We start from the raw sequence: 20975 nt of genomic DNA on the forward strand, positions 1-20975 counted from the left end.
TCACGAAAGTGCCCCACTATAAATCGTTAACATAGGTTCCTGTTATGGTATAGCCCCTGAGATAACATATAACACTACCTCCCATATAACACTACCTCCCGATTTTCGGTATTTTGTGGATTTTATCTTCAATTTCTAACCGAATTAGCTGTATTTTGGCATATGAGGTTCTCGGTGATCATGAAACTTCTTCACTGAAAAATCGTCAACATAGGTCCATGTCTTGGTACAGCCCCTATATAACGGTACCTCCCGATTTTCGGTATTTTGAGGATTTTAGCTAAAATGTTTAACCGAACTAGCTGTCATTTGACAGTTGAAGTTGTCAGTGGTTACGAAACTTTTTCACTAAAAATAGTCAAAGTAGGTCCATGTTTTGGTATTTTAAGGATTTAACTACAATTTCTAACCGAATAAGCTGTAATTTGACATTGACCACAAAGAACCTTGTGGTAACGAAACTTCTTCACTGAAAATCCTCAACATGTTTTAATATAGCCCCCATATAATGGTATCTCCCGATTTTCGGTATTTGGAAGGTCTCAGGTACATTGTTTGATGGAACTGCCCGTAATTTGACATTTTAAGTTTCCTGCAGTTACAAAACGTTTCCACCAAAAATTGTCAAGACAGGTCCACACTTTGATATAGCCCCCTATATAAAGGTACCACCTGGTTGAACATATTTTTATACCCTCCACCATAGTATGGAGGGTATATTAAGTTTGTCATTCTGTTTGTAACACATCGAACTAATCACTTGCGACCCTATAAAGTATATATATTCTTGATCAGGATAAAATTCTAAGATGATCTAGCCATGTCCGTCTGTCCGTCTGTCCGTCTGTTGTAATCACTCTAGCGTCCGCAATAATTGAGATAGAGTGCTGAAATTTTGCACCCGAGGGTCTTTTTTCCATAGGCAGGTCAAGTTCGAAGATGGGCTATATCGGTCCACTTTTTGGTATAGCCCCCATATAACGGTACCTCCGGATTTGAGGTATTTTGACGTTCTTCGCCACATTTGCAGACCGAATTAGCTATAATTTGCACTTAGGGTTCCTAGTGATCAACAAACTTATATCCCAAAGGATATGGGCATAGGTTCATGTTTTGGTATAGTCCCCATATAACGGTACCTCCCGATTTTCGGTATTTTGAGAATTTTAGCCACAATTTTTAACCGAACTATCTGCATTTTGACATTTGAGGTTCTCAGTGGTCATTAAACATCTCCACGAAACATCGTCAACATAGGTCCATGTTTTGGTATAGCCCCCATATAACGGTACCTCCCGATTTTCGGTATTTTGAGAATTTTAGCTACAATTTTTAACCGAACTAGCTGTAATTTGCCATTTGAGGTTCTCAGTGGTCATGAAATATCTCCACCAAGCATCGTCAACATAGGTCCATGTTTTGGTATAGCCCCCATATAACGGTACCTCCCGATTTTCGGTATTTTGAGAATTTTAGCCAAAATATGTAACCGAAATATCTGCAATTTGACATTTGAGGTTCTCAGTGGTCATGAAACATCTCCACCAAACATCGTCAACATAGGTCCATGTTTTGGTATAGCCCCCATATAACGGTACCTCCCAATTTTCGGTATTTTGAGAATTTTAGCTACAGTTTTTAACCGAAATAGCTGTAATTTGACATTTGAAGTTCTCAGTGGTCATAAAACATCTCGAACGAAACATCGTCAACATAGGTCAATGTTTTGGTATAGCCCCCATATAACGGTATCTCCCGATTTTCGGTATTTTGAGAATTTTGGCTGCAGTTTTTAACCGAACTAGCTGTAATGATTGGTATTTTGAGAATTTTAGCTACAATTTTGTCTGTTCAAAAATAATCGTCATTATAGGTCCATGTTTTGGTATATCCCCCCATATAACTGTACCTCCCGATTTTCGGGAATTTCCAGTGGTCACGAAATTTCTTCACTAAAATTCGTCAACATGTGTCCATTTTTGAGGGTCTACATTGTTTTGATGAAACTACCCTCAATTTGACTCTTGAAGTTCCCTGCAGCTATAAAACTTTTCCGCCAAAAAATTTAAAGATAGGTTGACTCTTTGATATCAAAGCTGATCACATTTTTTTAGATTAGATCAGATAACACTGTGCAACAAAATGGAGGTGAAAGTCTGGGGCAAGGAAAATTCCTCTTGGGGAAGAAAGGCCTTGGTGAGTATATTATGAACCCCGAAGGACAGATCCGCCGTGAGTCGAACTTCCGCGTTATGGCGTGATGACATTTTTGTTAGAGACCCTGTGGGCCATCAGGAATTAGCGTTATATCTTTTTTCACTGTTGCTTATGTGCTCTAGAAAAACAACAAACAAAGATATAATGCTAATTCATGATGGCTTACAGGGTCTCTTGCAAAAACTTCGTCACGCCATAACGCGGAAGTTCGAATCACGGCGCATCTGCCCTTCAGGGTTTTTAATATACTCACCCCAAGGGCTTTCATCTCCAAAAGGAATTATCTCTGTCCCAACATTTGTGTTCACAGCGTAATTTAAGGCAGTAGGAGTCTAACCATGGTCGAAAAGTTGTTCCACCCAAAATTGTTAAAGGACCCTAATTATTCCATTTTAATTAAGAATATTTTATGGTGGAGGGTATAAAAAGTTCGGCCCGGCCGAACTTAACGACTTTTTACTTGTTTATTTTATTTTATTTTATTTTATTTTATTTTATTTTATTTTATTTTATTTTATTTTATTTTATTTTATTTTATTTTATTTTATTTTATTTTATTTTATTTTATTTTATTTTATTTTATTTTATTTTATTTTATTTTATTTTACTTTTATTTTATTTTCATTTAATTTTTATTTTATTTTTATTTTATGTTTATATTAGTTTTATTTTATTTTTATTTTTCTTTTATTTTTATTTTGATTTTATTTTATTTTTTTATTCACAACGCTGTAGTTGTTGGAATTGGTTTCCTGAACCGCCCCGGCCATGATATTCTTCTGACTCATGAAATCCAATCCACTCCCTCGATCTTTCCTCGCAATGCATTGCAATTAAATTGCCAATTAAATTCCCGGCACGGACCAAACGAACTTGGAGCAGGCATTCCGGGATATGCTGCTCCCAACAAAAAAAACGAGACAAATACAAACTTGTGTACACTGAGGTGGCAGTCCCTGGTTGGAACACGGGAGTTGTTTAGTTCTGGGCCAATTCGGTATCGAAGAATCCATCCATCCATTGTGGGGTACGTTATTCAGATTTTTAAGTTTATAGGCATATACACCATAAACATATATTTTTGTTTACCTTTTGCTACAGTTTGTATGCCGTTTATAGGTTCTGTCTAAAGAAGTACTTCAAATTAAGAGACAACAAGACGGCGTTAACGTCACAAGTAAATACATAGTAACAAAACCTATTGAACGTTATGTTGTAGAACAATCTTAACAATGATCGCTTCAGTTCAGCCTGTCATGTTGCACAAATATCAATCAATACATTGTTTTTATTGACACATCTCAAGATTACTTCCATATAAGGAACATAACTTTAAGGCAACAGTTTTGTACAATTGTTCTTTTCTGAGGACATTGAACAGTATATTTACTTACATTTTTGTCTGACACTGATTTAAAATATGGTAATTGTGTTCTTCCTTCTTTTTCCAGAGAAATCACAACTATTCCTCATGCTTATTTTGCTACTTTTAATTGCTATGCTTGCTTGCATGTTTGAAAAATGGAAATTCAATAGTGAATGGTAGGTACACCTTCAAAAATGCATGTCATATCCATTAGTCGTCCATAGATTACGAAGCCGATGGATTTTTCATTAGAATTGCTTTATTTACTTCTCGCTAACTAGAATTCAGCCATCAGTTGCTGCTGCCACACTATCAAAACGTAACCGAATGGACAGATTGTCAAACGACAATTTATGTAAATTCAAATAAACGTTTTGTAAACGACCTTCAACTATTCCATTAACCTTGCCACCAGTTGTAGTAAGAAAGAGAATGGCGTCCATTTATTGTGTGTGTGTGTGTGGGTGACTGTTAATAGAAAACTCTTTGTTGGTTGTGTACAAAAAAGAACTATGAATTAAAACGGGCGTTGGTCTTTTATAAAAAAAGGAGAGTAAAAATGAATTGAACTTGTAAGAAATTGATCGGAAATACACCCACCTACTGAGTTTGTATTTTCGTATTAGCGACGATATTGACCAGCAAGTAACCATTATTATTAGCTGCTATTCGTAGTAAATTTTTGTTGTAGTGCACACCATGTAATGCGGTACAAATCACAGAGTCTGATGATAATAGCGACTTCAACATCCGGTACAGCAAGATTATATGCAAGTGTTATTACAATAAATCATTCTTAAGGGGTATATTAAGTTTGTTTTTCTGTTTGTAACACATCAAACTAATCATTTGCGACCATATAAAGTATATATATTCTTGATCAGGATAAAATTCTAAGACGATCTAGTCATGTCCGTCTGTTGTAATCACTTGAGCGTTCGCAATAACTGAGCTAGAGCCCTATATTTTCGTATCCGAGTGTCTTTTTTCCATAGGCAAGTCAGGTTCGAAGATGGGTTATATCGTACCACTTTTTGGTATAGCCCCCATATAACGGTACCTCCCGATTTTTTGTATTTTGAGGATTTAAGCTAACATTTTTCACCGAACTACCTGTAAATTCACTTTTGAGGTTCCCAGTGGTAACAAAATATCTCCACAAAAACCGTCAACATAGGTCAATGTTTTGGTATAGCCCCCATATAACGGAACCACCCAATTTTCGGTATTTTGTAGATTTTAACTACACTTTTTGACCAAACTACCTACAATTGAACAATTGAGGTTCCCAGTGGTCACAAAACATCTCCACCAAAAACCGTCAACATAGGTCCATGTTTTAGTATAGCCCCCATTAACGGTACCTCCCGATTTTCGGTATTTTGAGGACTTTAGCTAAAAATACCTCCCGATTTTTGGTATTTTGAGGATTTTAGCAAAAATTTTTCAACAAAATACCTGTAATTTGACAGTTGAGGTTCCTAATGATCACAAAACATCTCCAATAAACACTGTCAACATAGTTCCATGTTTTGGTATAGCCCCCATATAACGGTACCTCCCGATTTTCGGTATTTTGAGGATTCTTGCTACATTTTTTGACCGAACTATCTGTAATTTCACGTTTGGGGTTCCCAGTGGTCACAAAATATCTCCACCAAAAACCGTAAACATAGGACCATGTTTTGGTATAGCCCCCATATAACCGTACCTCCCGATTTTCGGTATTTTGAGGATTTTAGCTAAAATTTTTTGACCGAACTACCTGCGATTGAACATTTGAGGTTGCCAGAGGTCACAAAACATCTCCACTAAAAACTGTCAACATAGGTCCATGTTTTGATATAGCCCCCATATAACCGTACTTCCCGATTTTCGGTATTTTGAGGACTTTGGCTAAAATTTTTGACCGAACTACCTGCAATTGAACATTTGAGGTTCCTAGTGGTCACAAAACATCTCCACTAAAAACTGTCAACATAGGTCCATGTTTTGATATAGCCCCCATATAACCGTACCTCCCGATTTTCGGTATTTTGAGGATTTTAGCTAAAATTTTTGACCGAACTACCTGCAATTGAACATTTGAGGTTCCTAGTGGTCACAAAACATCTCCACTAAAAACTGACAGCATAGGTCCATGTTTTGATATAGCCCCCATATAACTGTACCTCCTGATTTTCGGTTTTTTGAGGATTTTAGCTACAATTTTTGAACGAACTTCCTGTAATTTGGTAGTTTAGGATCCTAGTAATCACAAAACATCTCCACCTAAAACTGTCAACATATGTCCATGTTTTGATATAGCCCCCGTATAGCCCCGTACTTCGGGAAATTTCCCCGATTTTCGGTTTTTCGGATTTTAGCTACATATTTTGGCCCAAGTATCTGCAATTCGACATTTGAGTTTTCCAGTGGTCACAAAACTTCTCCACCAAAAACATAGGTCCACACTTTGATATAACCCCATATAAGGTTCTCGACCGATTGAATACATTTTTTATGCGTTTTCCCTTATTTAGGTAACAGTGATCACAAAATATCTTCGCCTAAAATTGTGGACAGGAAAGAAAATAATTATTCCGTTTTAGTTCAGACTATTTTATGGTGGAGGGTATAAAAAGTTCGGCCCGGCCGAATTTAACGCTTTTTTACTTTTTAATTCTTATATGATAGAGGTGAGGTATAATCATTAGGGTTATGACTTTTTGGCATTTTTTTCTCAAAAATTATTTTCTGTAGTGAGAATGAATGAGCTTTTGCCTATTAATGCCTAAGATAACATTCATTCCATTTTATTATAAAAAAGGTTCCGCACAAACCACTTAGATTTTTTTAAAAACTATGAAATAAAAAAATTCAAAAATTTTTTTCCTGTTGCACGAATGAATGACCTTTTGCCTATTAATGATTAAAGACAATGATCCCGAACAAACCATTTTGGTTATGCCGTTTGATCATATACCCTGTTTTCAGTTAAATATCTGCTTGCAGTGAGTTCAAAAAAATTGTCAAAAGTTCTGAAAAATAAAAACTTTTAAAACTTTTTGTGAGGAAGCTTTTTATCGAATCACTTTATAACTAAAATTTTATGTAATCTTAGGTAAAAACTCATCAGTGACTATAAAATTTTATACTCCTATCAGAAAACATATAGTCGAACCAAAAATGGATCGACTCCGAATCCCTGAACGATACCAGCTGATGTAAATTATTTTAAAGGCTTGGCTTCGTTTTCCTACTGAAATAAATTTTACTTTGTATTGCGGATTCTCAATGGATATTCTAATTTATTGTAGGGCTATTTGATATCACCTATAATGCCCACCACGGTATCGGACCACATTCACATTCACTCACACTCCACAACATGAACATAAACAATTGCATTGCAAATATCTATGGCATGTTTGACAAGGTTTAGCCCCGGCTTGTCATACTCATTAGTTAGTGGTTGGTGGTGGCTAGTGGACCACAAATGTTGCCAATGTTGGCGCGCAAAAATCAGTGTTTCAGTTGAAGGAAAAAAAGTACCAGTCATCAGCTATAGCCCGCGTATATCACCATAACACGCGTCTAAAACATTGTCACGTTTTTTGTTGAATTTTATGTTACGACTTTTTACGAATATGGCTTTATTCAGTCAACCCACAAAACTCGGTTTATTGGCTTAGTTGCTGTGTTGTTCGGAGGTATTATCACTAAACTTTAATCATTTACAATGGTAACGAAATCGAAATTGACCAAAAATAACAGCAACAACAACGTCACTAAGAAGAACAGAAACAGAAATTCAAGAACCAAACAAATGTTATTGACCATTGTTTTGGCCAGTCGAAGAAAAAAACAAAAAACAAATGAAACGTGGTAGGATTGGGGGTTGGCCACGAATTGACAACAGACAAAAGTGTCATGTAAACGATCAATCGATTTGTTTGATGTTGTTTAGTTGGTTCTTGTTGTTGTTGTACTGCATCATTTGTATTTTAGTTCTGTGTGTTATAATGGTGGTGGGTTGGTAGGCTCCAACCAATGTAACTTTATTCTGGCCTGCTCTACATAGCCTATTTTGGCCATCAGTTTCACTTTCGTTCGAATTTTTGGTAGATCTGAAATAAGCATGATTTGGTAAAGAGGCGACATGAGACACGACGACGTTTTGCATTTGATGTTGCCTTGTCTTGTTGTACAACCTGATGTTTCTTTTTTCTATTTGCATGTTTAGTGGCCATTGTTGTTGCTAGTTTTTTGTTTGGACTAAGAATGTTTTTTGAGATCATTATAAATTTCAATACCTACATACTTAGAAGTTAATGAGGAGGAGTTCGTGTGATCCAACAACAGCCCTCAGAATGTGTTTTGTAGAAAATAATGCTTAAAATACACTAGTGTTCATAATTTCACGAGTTTTTGGAAGTGTTGTTAAACAAAACTTTGTCTTTAAAGCTCATGAAGGCCCATTGTAACACGAAGGCGTGTTATTATTGTGATTGGATAAATGGTCAAATGGTCTATTGCGTTGCGCTATTTGACGGATCGCTCTGCTTAGCTTACCACTGAGGTCAATAAAGTTTCTTTTTTGCCTTCCAAGTGCTTGGAACTTAAGTTCCTTACTCCTTCTCTAAAATTCATCCACATATTCAACGAGCTTTATGCCCTCTTACGGATATATCACCGTACTTTGGGAACTCCCGATTTCAATCTAGAGATTTTCGTTTTTGTACCCTCCACCATACTATGGTGGGTATATTAAGTTTGTCATTATGACACCGAAATTCTGAAATTTGGTACTTAGTCTTCGTTAAGGTTATAAAACATTCCACCTGAAATTGGTCGGTATAGGTCAACGTCTTCATATAGTCTAGAGTTGGGTAATCTAGTTCCTAGTTCCTTGTATTAGTTCCAAAACGTATAAGTAACATCATGAAATGTAACGTGTGATATTAAGTATACGCAGTTTGTTCAAAGAAAAAATGAGATAATTCCATATAGTTGCTATGGCACAACTCTAATATATCCCTCATAGAACGGTACATCCAGATTTTCGGAACTTTTAAGGTTTCAGCGTAATGTTTTCACCGAAGTGGCTGTCATTTGGTATTTAATCTTTTTCTGGGCTACAAAAATTTCCCTCAGAAATTTGTCGGTATAGGTCCACGTTCTGATAGAGCGGTACATACCAATTTTTGATATTTCGAAGGGTTTAGCCTCATTTTTGCACCGAATTGAGTTGGCTGAAATTTGGTATTTAGTCTTTTTCGTAGATACAAAACGTTCCCCCAAAAATTTGTTGGTATCCACGTTTTGGTGTAGCCTAGAACGGTACATCCCAATTGTAGGTATTTTGAAGGTTTTAGCCTCAGTATAACATGCCTGAAATTTGGTACTTGGTCTTCGTTGAGTCTATAAAACTTTCCACCTGAAATTTGTTGATATGGGTCTACGCCTTCATATAGCCCCCATAGAACGGTACCTCCCGCTTTTCGGTATTTTGAAGGTTGTAGCCTCAATTCCCCACCGAAATGGCTGATATTTGGTATTAAGTCTTTGATAGGGGTATTAAATATTCCACCCGAAATTTTTCGGTATAGGTCGACGTCCTCAGATAGCCGCCATAGAACGGTACCTCCCGAGTTGAGGTATTTTGGAAGTTGTGGCCTCAATATAGCACCACTATGACTGAAATTTAGTATTTAAACTGCCATGGGTGTATAAAATATTGTAGAAGAGAATTACCAGTATAAGTCCACGTCTTTAAATTAACGAATTTCGGTATTTTGAAGGTTGTGCCTCAATATCCCATCGAAACGGCCGAACTTAAAGCCGTTCTCACTTGTTTTGTTTCTAATAGCGCAGCTGACTTATTAAATATATCAAAGGCTTTTGACTGGTCTAGCGACATCCGCACCGTTCTGTGCCATGGCCTGTTGTTTGAAATCCATGAGGGAGGATTAAAGTCTCTAAGGCCACACAAGTGTAATCGGTTTGTACGATTGACTGACATCCTTATTTGGCTTCATACGGTCCATTCTTTCCTCTGCTTCTCCCACAAAAGTTCAATATTTTTCGCTAAAATCGTGCGTATGATAGAATCTTTCGTCAAGACATAGATCAAGTTCGAAAATTTAGTATATCGGTCTTCTCCTTCGGGTACAGAAGGTTGCAAATTGCGGCAGTACATACTGCTAAAAATGGCCCAAAAGTTCAATAAAAACGCTGACAGCACTAACTAAAATTACTGATGAGGACGATTACTTACGAAGTGAATATCCGAGTTGGCTGAAATCTTATACATCATAATTTTTTTCCAAAATTACAACAAGTTCCAAAATGTTTGCTTCTGTGCAGTTTAAGGGCTGTTTGAGGACCGTATTCAGATTTTTACGGAAGGTACACCTTGTGGTCCTGTTTAGAACGATATAATGTTTTTTGTGGTTGACTAATTCCTGTTGATTAATTAATGTCCTTGTATGACCACTGCAGCTCGTGGTTCATACGCATAATTATTTCTCTCAAACAAACCAAGCATTACTTTACCTGCTTGGGCAAGTAGCCAATGTTCGGAAATATACACTAGTACGGGTTTACATGTGTACACATGAGCAGTTAGATAGCACGGCCAATGAGGACGTCCCTGCCAGTATTAGCGGAGAGTGTCACAGGTCGCCAGATGTAACTCTGGTGTCCCCTGTTCAGACATTTGACGTCACTTGACAACCCGTCGTTTCTCTTGGAACAGACCATCTCCCCATAAGTGTCTCCATCAGTAGTCTGCCTAATTTCATCACCTCTGAAATCAGCACTTTCATCAATCATATCGGTCGGTCCATCTGTTGTAATGGACGCTAGAGTCACAAAAACTGAGCTAGAGCACTATGTTTTTGCACCCGAGTATCCTATGGACTATATCGGTTGATGTTCCAAAAGGTCACAAAACATCTCCACCAAAAATCGGTTATATAGGTCCATGTTTTGGTATAGCCCCTATATAAAGGTACCTCCCGAATTTTGGAACTTGAGGGTTTAGCTACAATTTTTAGCCGAATTAGCTGTAATTTGACGTTTGAGATTCTTAGTGGCCACAACACTTCTTCACCAAAATTTTCCAACATAGTTTCACGTTTAGGTATACCCCCCATATTACGGTACCGCCCGATTTGCGGTATGTTGATGATTTTAGTAACAATTTTTAACCACAAAAAATGTCAACAAAGGTCCATGGTAAGGTGTAGTCCCCATATAACGGTACCTCCCGATTTGCGGTATTTTGAAGGTTTCGGTACTATTTTTAACCAAACTAGCTGTAATTTGACGTTTAAGGTTCTTAGGGGTCACAACACTTCTCTACCATAAATGGTCCATGGTTGGGTATAGCCCCATGTAACGGTACCTCCCGATTTGCGGTATTTTGAGGGTTTTAGCCGCATGTTTTGACTAAAATACCCTTAATTTGACATTTGAGGTTCCCTGCAGTCACGAGATTTCTCCACCAACATTTGTCGACATAGATCAATGTTTTGGTATAGCTTCCCATAACGGTACCTTCCGATTTGCGATATTTTGAGGTTTTTAGCTAATAAAATTATGAAAAATTACTATTCCATATAAATTCAGAATATTTCATGGTGGAGTGTATAAAAAGTTAGGCCCGGCCAAATTTAATGCTTTTTTACTTGTTATCGTTCTTATGGGTGAACGCGCAGCACATGTTAGCTGACATCACTGGGAGATCAGTGTCAAAATAAAGTAAAAGAGGGTCCAAAACAAATCCTTGACTTTGTTATATTAAAGCCAATCAGGTCCGTTGCTTGGTATCTTATATCACTACACATTCTCCGAAATTCCAATTTTATGACTCTGTGCGACGATGACTCAGTCAATACAAAACAAAAAAAAATCCTGTGCATGTGTTGCGGGATATTACGCTATCCGTACAAAATAAGTATCATATGAACTGAGTTAGTGAATTGGGAGGAACACAGGAATATTGAATATTGTCGTGGAATTAGTTTAATCTGCTTCGAACCTTTTCTTCAACACGGTGGGTCCGAGCCTTTGTTTGCTGCTCGGATAGATCTACCACAAAGTGGTATGGTTTCTTGTGGCTAGATCTGGTGACAGAAATTGTTGTTGTTGACTGCCATGTTTGAGAATTTCGCTGTTTCTATGTTTCTTTGTCAGACCTCGCCTTTGGACCCAATCGATTGCAAAATATGTGTACTTAGCAGCTTTGGGGAGTTGTCACCTATTTTACACACTAGAAGATACTCTTGGGCTCTTGTAAAAAATGTATAATATTTTACTGCAAATTTACTTTTACTTACCTTTATGTTTCCTTTAAAAAGCAGACTTCTATTAAGCAAATAATCTTAATCTAATCTCCCTCTCTTTCTCTCCCTTACCATACTTAACTTCTATTAGCTAACCAAACAAAACCGAGAAAAAAAAGAAATGTCACATTTGACATTGATTTACTTAACATATCAGTGTCGCCTGACATTTTTCACAAAGGAAATTACACAATTAAATGACATCTAAACAATGCCAATTCTATTAAACCGCGCAGACGAAGAGACATTTGAAATGTTCAGTTCTTGAGACTGATCCAGCAAACCAACCACCTTCTAACATCGTTTACAAATGTGATACCAATTTCCATTTAACTTCCTTGTTTTGCCAGCTGAAAATCTATGCTGTGCCAGCCAGCCAGCCAGCCTACAAGATACTCCAAATAGCTTACGCTGTAAGACAATAAACAAAACATCTGCATAATCTGTGCATTAGCCAGCAAGTTAACCATCAGCCATCAGTTGAATGGCTTAAAGTGGCTAAAAGAAAAATCGTTGGAAAATTTACATATTTCTTCTTGTGGAACTAAAGTGAACATTTAAAATGTCTTTAATTAGTTTAGAAAACGACAATGTCTTTTTGCCATAGCCCCCTCCTCGGGCTGGAGCTCTTTATCCACACATCACCTTCAATGTTTGATAGATCAATCGCTTTAGAAAATAAAGTGAAATGGAAAACTCATTAGAATGCGTCTGGTGGAAGATGACGATTGAAGGAATCTAAAAAAGAAATCTTTTTCATGTCAACTATGTGTGTGTGTGTGTTGGCGAGAATCACCGAAGTGTATACGTGTGTGTGTGCAGATAGAGATGAATATATTGCCATTAGTCCCAATGATCTTATTTATGGTTATAGAAAACAAAAACAAGATCACTTTCCTCTCTCATGTTTGATGACGGCTCTTGACGACTGCTGGCATTGCTGGCAGTGGGTTGCCATGGCCAACAGTGAATTTCGTTTATAACATTTTATGTGTGTTTGAAGAGAATACACTGTATTCACGATGTGAACGACTTTGGAGTTCACTATATGTTGTATTTTTTCTCCACTGGAAAACGCATATCTTCAATACATCAACTTCAGGAACGTGCGGTTGGAAAACGCCTCTTTGCATATGCTTCTCAGATAACAATTTTATTCGGGGCTCTTTATACATATGTACATGTAACCAGAACCAAAAGATAGAGATTGGAAACTTATACACATTTTCCAACAGAGCTGGTCCATTCCTGGTGTCAGTTATTCTAAAGAAAGTCCATAAAAAATTGGCTGTTGTATTAGTCTAAATTATGGGTATAAAACATTCCTGCAGGTCTTGATCCACGTTTTCATGTAGCCTTCTTAGAACTGTACCGCCCAATTTTCGTTATTTTTATATATAAACAAATATTTGTTTGCGACTGGTTTCAAACAAATATATGTTTGCCACATTTTGTAACATATTTCAATTTTATTTGTTTGGGTACCAACATATTTTTTATGTTAGAGCATATTTTATATGGGTGGAGAGACGATTGTTGTCAAAGAGAGTAACAACAGGGCTCTCGCGGTTTTATAATAAAGAGCTGTGTGTATGGTGTAATAGAAGACGCAGAAGCGAAGACGGGAAAGTAAAAAAGTTTGTTTTTGTTTTTGCATTTAATAATAATAAATGGTCTGTTCCTTTACTTTTGAAAATGGTAAAACCGGCAAAAGTAGTAAAATTTGTAAACTGCTCCCATATGAATTGTATGGTGTCTGGAGTAAAGGAACGCTTTTCGAGTAAAAACTGGTAAAACTTGAAGATTCTTGAACGTAAAGGAACAGAGCTAAAAATTACAGCAATACACTTCATTATATATAGCATTTCCAAATTAAATGAAACCTTTTCCAAATTGAATGAAACTTTTTCCAAATTGAATGAAACCTTTTCCAAATTAAATGAAACCTTTTCCAAATTAAATGAAACCTTTTCCAAATCAAATGAAACCTTTTCCAAATTGAATGAAACCTTTATTTTTATTGAAAGAAAAAAAGCCAGAATATATTGAAAAGATAAAGAAATAAAAAATTATATGGATTTTCAACGAAATTCTAAATTAAATTCTAATCTTAAGTAACGACATAAAAGTGTAACTCGCTGCATGTTTTGCTTCCTTGAACATAAACATTTCATAATTTTTGGGCATCAATTAAGGTTATAGCGAATTAATCTTAAAGAGAGAATTTAGGTTTAAAAATGTCTAATAACACTGTGACACAAAATGGAGGTGAACATCTGGGACAGACATAATTCCTTTTGGGGATGAAAGCCCTTGGTGAGTATATTATGAATCCCGAGGGACAGATCCGCGTGAGTCGAAGTTCCGAGTTATGGCGAGATTAAGTTTCTGCTGAAGACCATATAAGGCATCTGAAATTAACGTTATATCTTTTATTTTAGCTTATTTATGAAATTACTTGTTTTCAGTCAAATCGAATGAGTATTATTTTCGTAGAGCATTTCGACTTTCTAACTCGCTTCCTTCAATGTCCTTTTCGTCCCTTATTTTAAGAACCGCTATAAAAGTACCACATGATGATGCTTTTCAGCTTCGAAATGTTCTTCAAAAATGTCGCTCAGAAAATGTTAGGTACGACGCTGATTGACAACTTATCGATTTTGTCGCGTTTTCATGGTCTGTTGTTTGAGCTGCTCGATACAATACTCAATCACGTCAACGGTATTACGATCTATTGTCCGATCGCGTAGTACGACTCTGGCACATAATTTTATTTTTGAAAGTTTTTTTCAGGATAATTTTTATGCAATAATTTAATAAGAAAACGAATACACATAACGATAGAATTAAACCGGTGTAATTTTAAATTTTTAATGCCGTATTCAGCCATGTTGAAGCCTATAGTAAAGGCATTTTCAAAAATAAAATTGTGTGTCTGAGTGGTACTAAGCGATCAGACAATATATCGTAATATCGTTGACGTGATTGAGCATAGCATAAAAATTCCACAAGCAGCAAATTGTGAACCACTTCATTAGGTAATACAATTAGCCCTGATATATATACATACATACACTTCGGTTCATCTGAATAGAACCAAACAATATTTGCCTACAAATACCTTTTTAACTGCTGATAGGAGAGTAATTGTATATAATATGTTTGTTGATATGTAAAGTATATAGTAGCTGATATTTTCAATACCTAACATGTTTCACATATGCGTTATAACGGTACATTTTACTCGCTTCATGAAACATGTCAAAATGTCAGCATGTTTTAATGGTTCACTATGATAGAACCACTCTAAGAATTTACATAAATGCTTTGTCAGATGTGGTAAATTTTTACAAAACAAGTAAAAAAGTATCAGTCGGCTTTGCCGACAGAAATATATAGAAATATATGTGAATTGGAACTTTCATTTTCATCTACGGACAGATCGAATGTATTTAGCGTCTTTTCAGAATTTTGTGGCACTTTTTATACCCTCAGCCTTTAGGCTATGGAGGGTATATACACTTTGATACGATGAAAATGTGCCTCATCGAAATAATGGTTTTAGACCCCAAGTATGTTTGGACGAAATGTGTTTCAGACAATTTGGAGTCGATCTAGCCATGTCCGTCCGTCTGTCTGTCTGTCCTGCTGGCTGGAGCGCACGATAACTCTCGAACGGATGAACCGATTCGGTTCAAATTTTGGCTTTCGTAATATTTTGCCCAAACTTAGTTTAAGTTCGAAGATGGCTTATATCGGTCCACTCCTTCCGGTACCTCCCCCACAAAAGTTCGAAAATGTTCGGAAAGTTTGTGCGCACGATAACTCTTGAAGGGAGTGACCGATTTGGTCCATACTTTGTATAGCGTAAACTTTCTACCAGGGTAATATGAGGTTCTAATATGGACTCAATCGGTCCACTCCTTCGGGTACCTCCCTCACAAAATTTCGGAGAAGTTCAGTTTAGGGCCATCTCTAGAATCGCTTTGATTTTTGTTTTAGAAACTTGTATTCACTACCCTCCATACGACGGTACAAGTACCATCAGGGGCAAGTCCATACTTCCTGAGAAAATAGCATGTAAGTTGCAAAAAACCCCTATGACACCGTGTGAGGTGGTTGGAGCTCAAGATAACTCTCGAACGGATCTGCCGATTCGGTCGAAAATATGGCCTTAGTAATATTTTGTACAAACATAGTTTAAGTTTGAAGATAAGCCATATCGGTCCACTCCTTCAGGTACCTCCCCCACAAAAGTTCAAAAATGTTCGGAAAAATTGTTCGTACCGTAACTCTTGAAGGGAGTGGCCGAATTGGTCTATACTTTACACATCCTAATATATCTACCAGATATAGATCACGTTCAAATATGGACTATATTTGTCCACTCCATCCAATACCTCGCCCACAAAATTTCGGAAAAGTTCAGTTTAGGGCCATCTCTCGAATCGCTTTGATTTTTGTTTTAGAAACTTGTATTTACTGCCCTCCATACGACGGTACAAGTACCATCAGGGGCAAGTCCATACTTCCTGAGAAAATAGCATGAAAGTTGCAAAAAACCCCTATGACGCCGTGTGAGGTGGTTGGAGCTCAAGATAACTCTCGAACGGATCTGCCGATTCGGTCCAAAATATGGCCTTAGTAATATTTTGTACAAACATAGTTTAAGTTTGAAGATAAGTCATATCGGTCCACTCCTTCAGGTACCTCCCCCACAAAAGTTCAAACATTTTCGGAAAATTTGTGCGCACGATACCTCTTGATGGTAGTGACCGATTTGGTCCATACTTTACACATCCTAATATATCTACCAGGTAATGCACTATATTTGTCCACTCCGTCCGGTACCTCCCACACAAAATTTTGGATAAGTTCACTTTAAGACCTGCAATCGAAGCACTTTGATTTTTGTTGAAGCAACTTGCATTGCTGCCTCAATTACGATGGTAAAAGTTTTTTTAGGGGCAAGTCCATACTTCTTGAGCACACAGCCCGAAGAGTGTAAAACCCCCCTATGGCACCATATATTGTGGCTGGAGATCCACTTCCAGAACGGTCAATGTCGATCCATTCCTTTTAGTATCTCCTCCGCAAAACTTTTGATCTTTAATCCTAATCAACATTATTGTCGGTTTAAACGCCCTAAATACATACGTATTTTGGGAAAAAAATTGTTTCAATATACACAGGCTGAGGGTATATCTCTGTCGGCAAAGCCGACTGATACTTTTTTACTTGTTTTACATTGGATTAAAGTTCAAAAGCTTTGCGGAGGGGGGAATGATCCGACATAGTGCACTACGGAAGTGGATCTTATTTTGAGAGTTATATCTTTTCGATAGATATCGCGCTCCTAGTCATTTCAGTGGGTTATCGTACAGCTGTTGGACCAGTATGCCAGGAAGCATGGACTTGTGCACGGAAAACATAATATGGATGTAAACAGGACCACCAGGCAGACCCTAAACTACACTTGGACACAAATGTTGATCTTTTGTGGGGGAGGTATCCTAAGGAGAGGACCGATATGGGCCATTTTAGAAGTTAAACTATGTTTGGACAAAATATGACGAAGGCCAAATTTTGGACTAAATCGGTTTATCAGTTCGAGTGTTATTGTGCTCTCCAGTTACTACATATGGTGCCATAGGGGTTTTTCACATCTTTTGGGCTGTTTTCCCAAGAAGTATGGACTTGCCACTGAAAAAACAGAAATAAAATTAGTCAAGAGCAGGTCTTAAAGTGAACTTATCCAAAATTTTGCGTGGGAGGTACCTGAAGGAATGGACAAATATAGACCATATCCAAGCCTGATAGGGGTTTTTTTTTGAAATGTTCAGGCTATTTTCTCAGGAACTATGGTTTTGCGTTTGATGAAACTTGTACCGCCGTATGGGGGGCAGTGAATAAAAGTTGCTAAAACAAAAATCAAAACGATTCGAGAGCAGGTCCTAAACTGAACTTTTCCGAAATTTTGTGTCGGAGGTACCCGAAGGCGTGGACCGATAAGGTCCGTATTGGAACCTGATTTAAGTTTGATAGAAATTTCTCGACGTGCAAAGTATGGACCAAATCGATTACTCTCTTCAAGAGTTATCGTCCGCACAAATTTTCCGAACATTTTCTAACTTTTGTGGGGGAGGTACCGGAAGTAGTGGACCGATATAACCTATCTTCGAACTTAAACTAAGTTTGGACAAAATATTGCGAAAGCCAAATTTTGGACCAAATCGTTTCATCCGTTCGAGAGTTATCGTGCGCTCCAGCCAGCAGGACAGACAGACAGACGGACGGACATGGCTAGATCGACTCCAAATTGTCTGAAACACATTTGGTCCAAACATACTTGGGGTCTATAACATTTATTTCGATGAGGCACATTTTGCCCGTGTGGAAGTGTGTATACCAGGGTCGCCCAAGAATTTCCATCAATGTTTTAGTATGTGTGTATGTATGAGTGAAGAAAACAACAACCACATGATGTTTATTGTTTGTTTTCATTCACTTACAGTGTAAGTGAGAGAGAAAAGCAAATGCAAAAACAAATCAATGGGCGCCCTCACTATACTGTCTTTGCAAAGAAGGGCGTCCCTGCTATATACCTTCGTTAGCATAAATGCTGAGGGTATAAAAACTGTTTATAACACTATGCAACACTGAAAATGCAAACAACTTATAGTATGCATTTTTTTAAAATACATTTTAAGACTACAAAAACCCTAGTAGGGTTTTGTCCTGTCAGATCCAGTTCGGATTTTATGGCCTCATCTTAACCGGGCTAAATCTACACTTTTTTGCATTTATCAGGCCTTTATCTCAGAAACGAATAGGAATTTGGCCTTGCTGTCTTCAGCAATATTGAAGCCCTAAACTATTAGAACTTATTTTTTGAAAACCCCACATAAGAAAAATTCGATCTAGGGCATCAAAATCTATAAAATATAGAAAATTTTACATAATTGCTGAAATTCTGGTCAGTATCGGTAACCTGTTGCAAAAATCTTCCAAATAAAGTTCTCAACGATTCTTTAGAACATTCTGAAACTCTAAACTGCTTACTTCATGTTGTTTCAGCGGTATTTTGCATCATATCTTTTACAACACGTATTTCAAACACAGTTCACACCAACATTTTATTCTCGCATTTCGGATTTCACTACATTATTGACATTTTTATTAAATCGTCGTTGAAAAATGTACTGAAAACAATGGGATAGAGGCATTTTACAACAATGACATGTTGTGTATTACATTCCAGGGAATATTTGTCCAAAAGAAAATATTCAGAAAAAATTAACGGTTTTGGAGATACGGTGCGAAAATGTACAAAAATTATGGCATTTTTGCATATATTTTGAAATTTGAGGCAATAAATGTAGTTTTTCAACTCCATTATTTCTCCAAATATTTTATTCTTGTCCTTATCTACAAATTTGCTTCAGAGGTCAGAAGAAGATTCGCATTGGTTTCAGAGATATAGCCCCGAATTTCTTTAAAAACTCAATATTTAACCATGTTTAGATGGGGCCATAAATTCTGAGCTGGATCTGACACAACAAAACGCAACTAGGGTTTCCTGTAGTTTGGGCCGTGAGTGGTGATTGCCAACAAATATTGTGGCATATTTGTAGTAGGGTCTGGGAATTTGATGAAAATCGATGTTTAGAGCTCCAAAAAATCTATATATAAAATTCTTCGAGACTGCCATGATGTTCGAAATTAAACTCCTCCGAAACGGCTGGACTGAATTCGATGAAATTTTGTATGTGGAGTTTTTAGGTTTGAGAATAGGTTTTTAGCTATTTTTTACACTGGTCAGTGAAGTAACCAGGGTACCTCCCCCGCGATCAACCCCGCATTTTGGAATACGGTACAACCCAAATAATGTTAAATGTTCCTTGACCGAAATTCCAAAAAATCGATTGAGAAATCAGGCAAAACATAATTTCAAAGATGCTTAAATAACTAGAACGTCTAAAAAATGTACATTGGTCACTAAAGCGATGGGCAAGCAATTCGGTGCATCTATAACCTATCTAAATGTATATAGGGTTCTTTAAGACTGAAATGATTTTCTAAATTAACTTCCGAATCGGCTGGACCGAATTGAATGAAATTGTGTGTAGGAGAATACCGAAAGTGGATGCTGTGGGGGACCTCCCCAACAACGGGTTTTAACAAATTGCTAAATATCAGAGATTATTAGACGTATCGGTACTTAATACAATTGCAATTGTGGCCTCTGCCATTAATTGGTGTTTTGGAAGCAGTATACCGCGATTGTGTCCAATTTTTGAAAGCTTTATTCTTACTGATTAGATTTACAAATTTAGTAAGTGGGACTGCAAACATGGCATGAACATTGACCTCAGTGCTTGGAACAACTCGATCAACGCCACGTTTTTTTAATACAGCAAAGTCTAGAAAAACCCAATAGCATTTTGAAGTCATTTTTTATGAATCACAGATGATTTCATGCTTAGGAGTGCAAAATAATAACGTGTTCAATGAAACAACTCTCTGTTAACAAGAAGTAAAAACGACGTTAAGTTCGACCGGCCCCAACTTTTATGCACACCACCATAAATTATATTGAAATCAGGTTTGAGCCATTCCGGTTGAATAATGTGGCCAAAACGCTCAAAATCCCCAAAAAATTGGTAGGTGTCGCTTTATGAATGAAAACATGAATTTATACCGACAATTCTCTGCTAAAATATTTGATACCTCCAACTAAATACCAAATATAGCCATTTCTGTTGAATAATGCCGCTAAAACCTTGAAAATATTATAAATCGGAAGGTATCGTTCAATGAAGGCTACATAAAAAACTTCTAGCGAATATTCTATGCGGGAATGTTTTATACCTACAATGAAGACAACACACCAAATTGCCATAACCATTTCGGTGGGATAATGAGTTTAAAACCTCCAAATTATCGAAAATCGGGAGGTACCGTTCTATATGCCGATAATTCTCTGCATAAATGGTTTATATCGCCAATTATAGCCATTTCGTATGAATAATGTGGCTATAAACTTGAAATTACCGACGATC

This window comes from Musca autumnalis, unplaced genomic scaffold (assembly GCF_047663935.1).
Source record: "Musca autumnalis isolate F117 unplaced genomic scaffold, ASM4766393v1 scaffold_5, whole genome shotgun sequence".
Lineage (NCBI taxonomy): Eukaryota > Metazoa > Arthropoda > Insecta > Diptera > Muscidae > Musca > Musca autumnalis.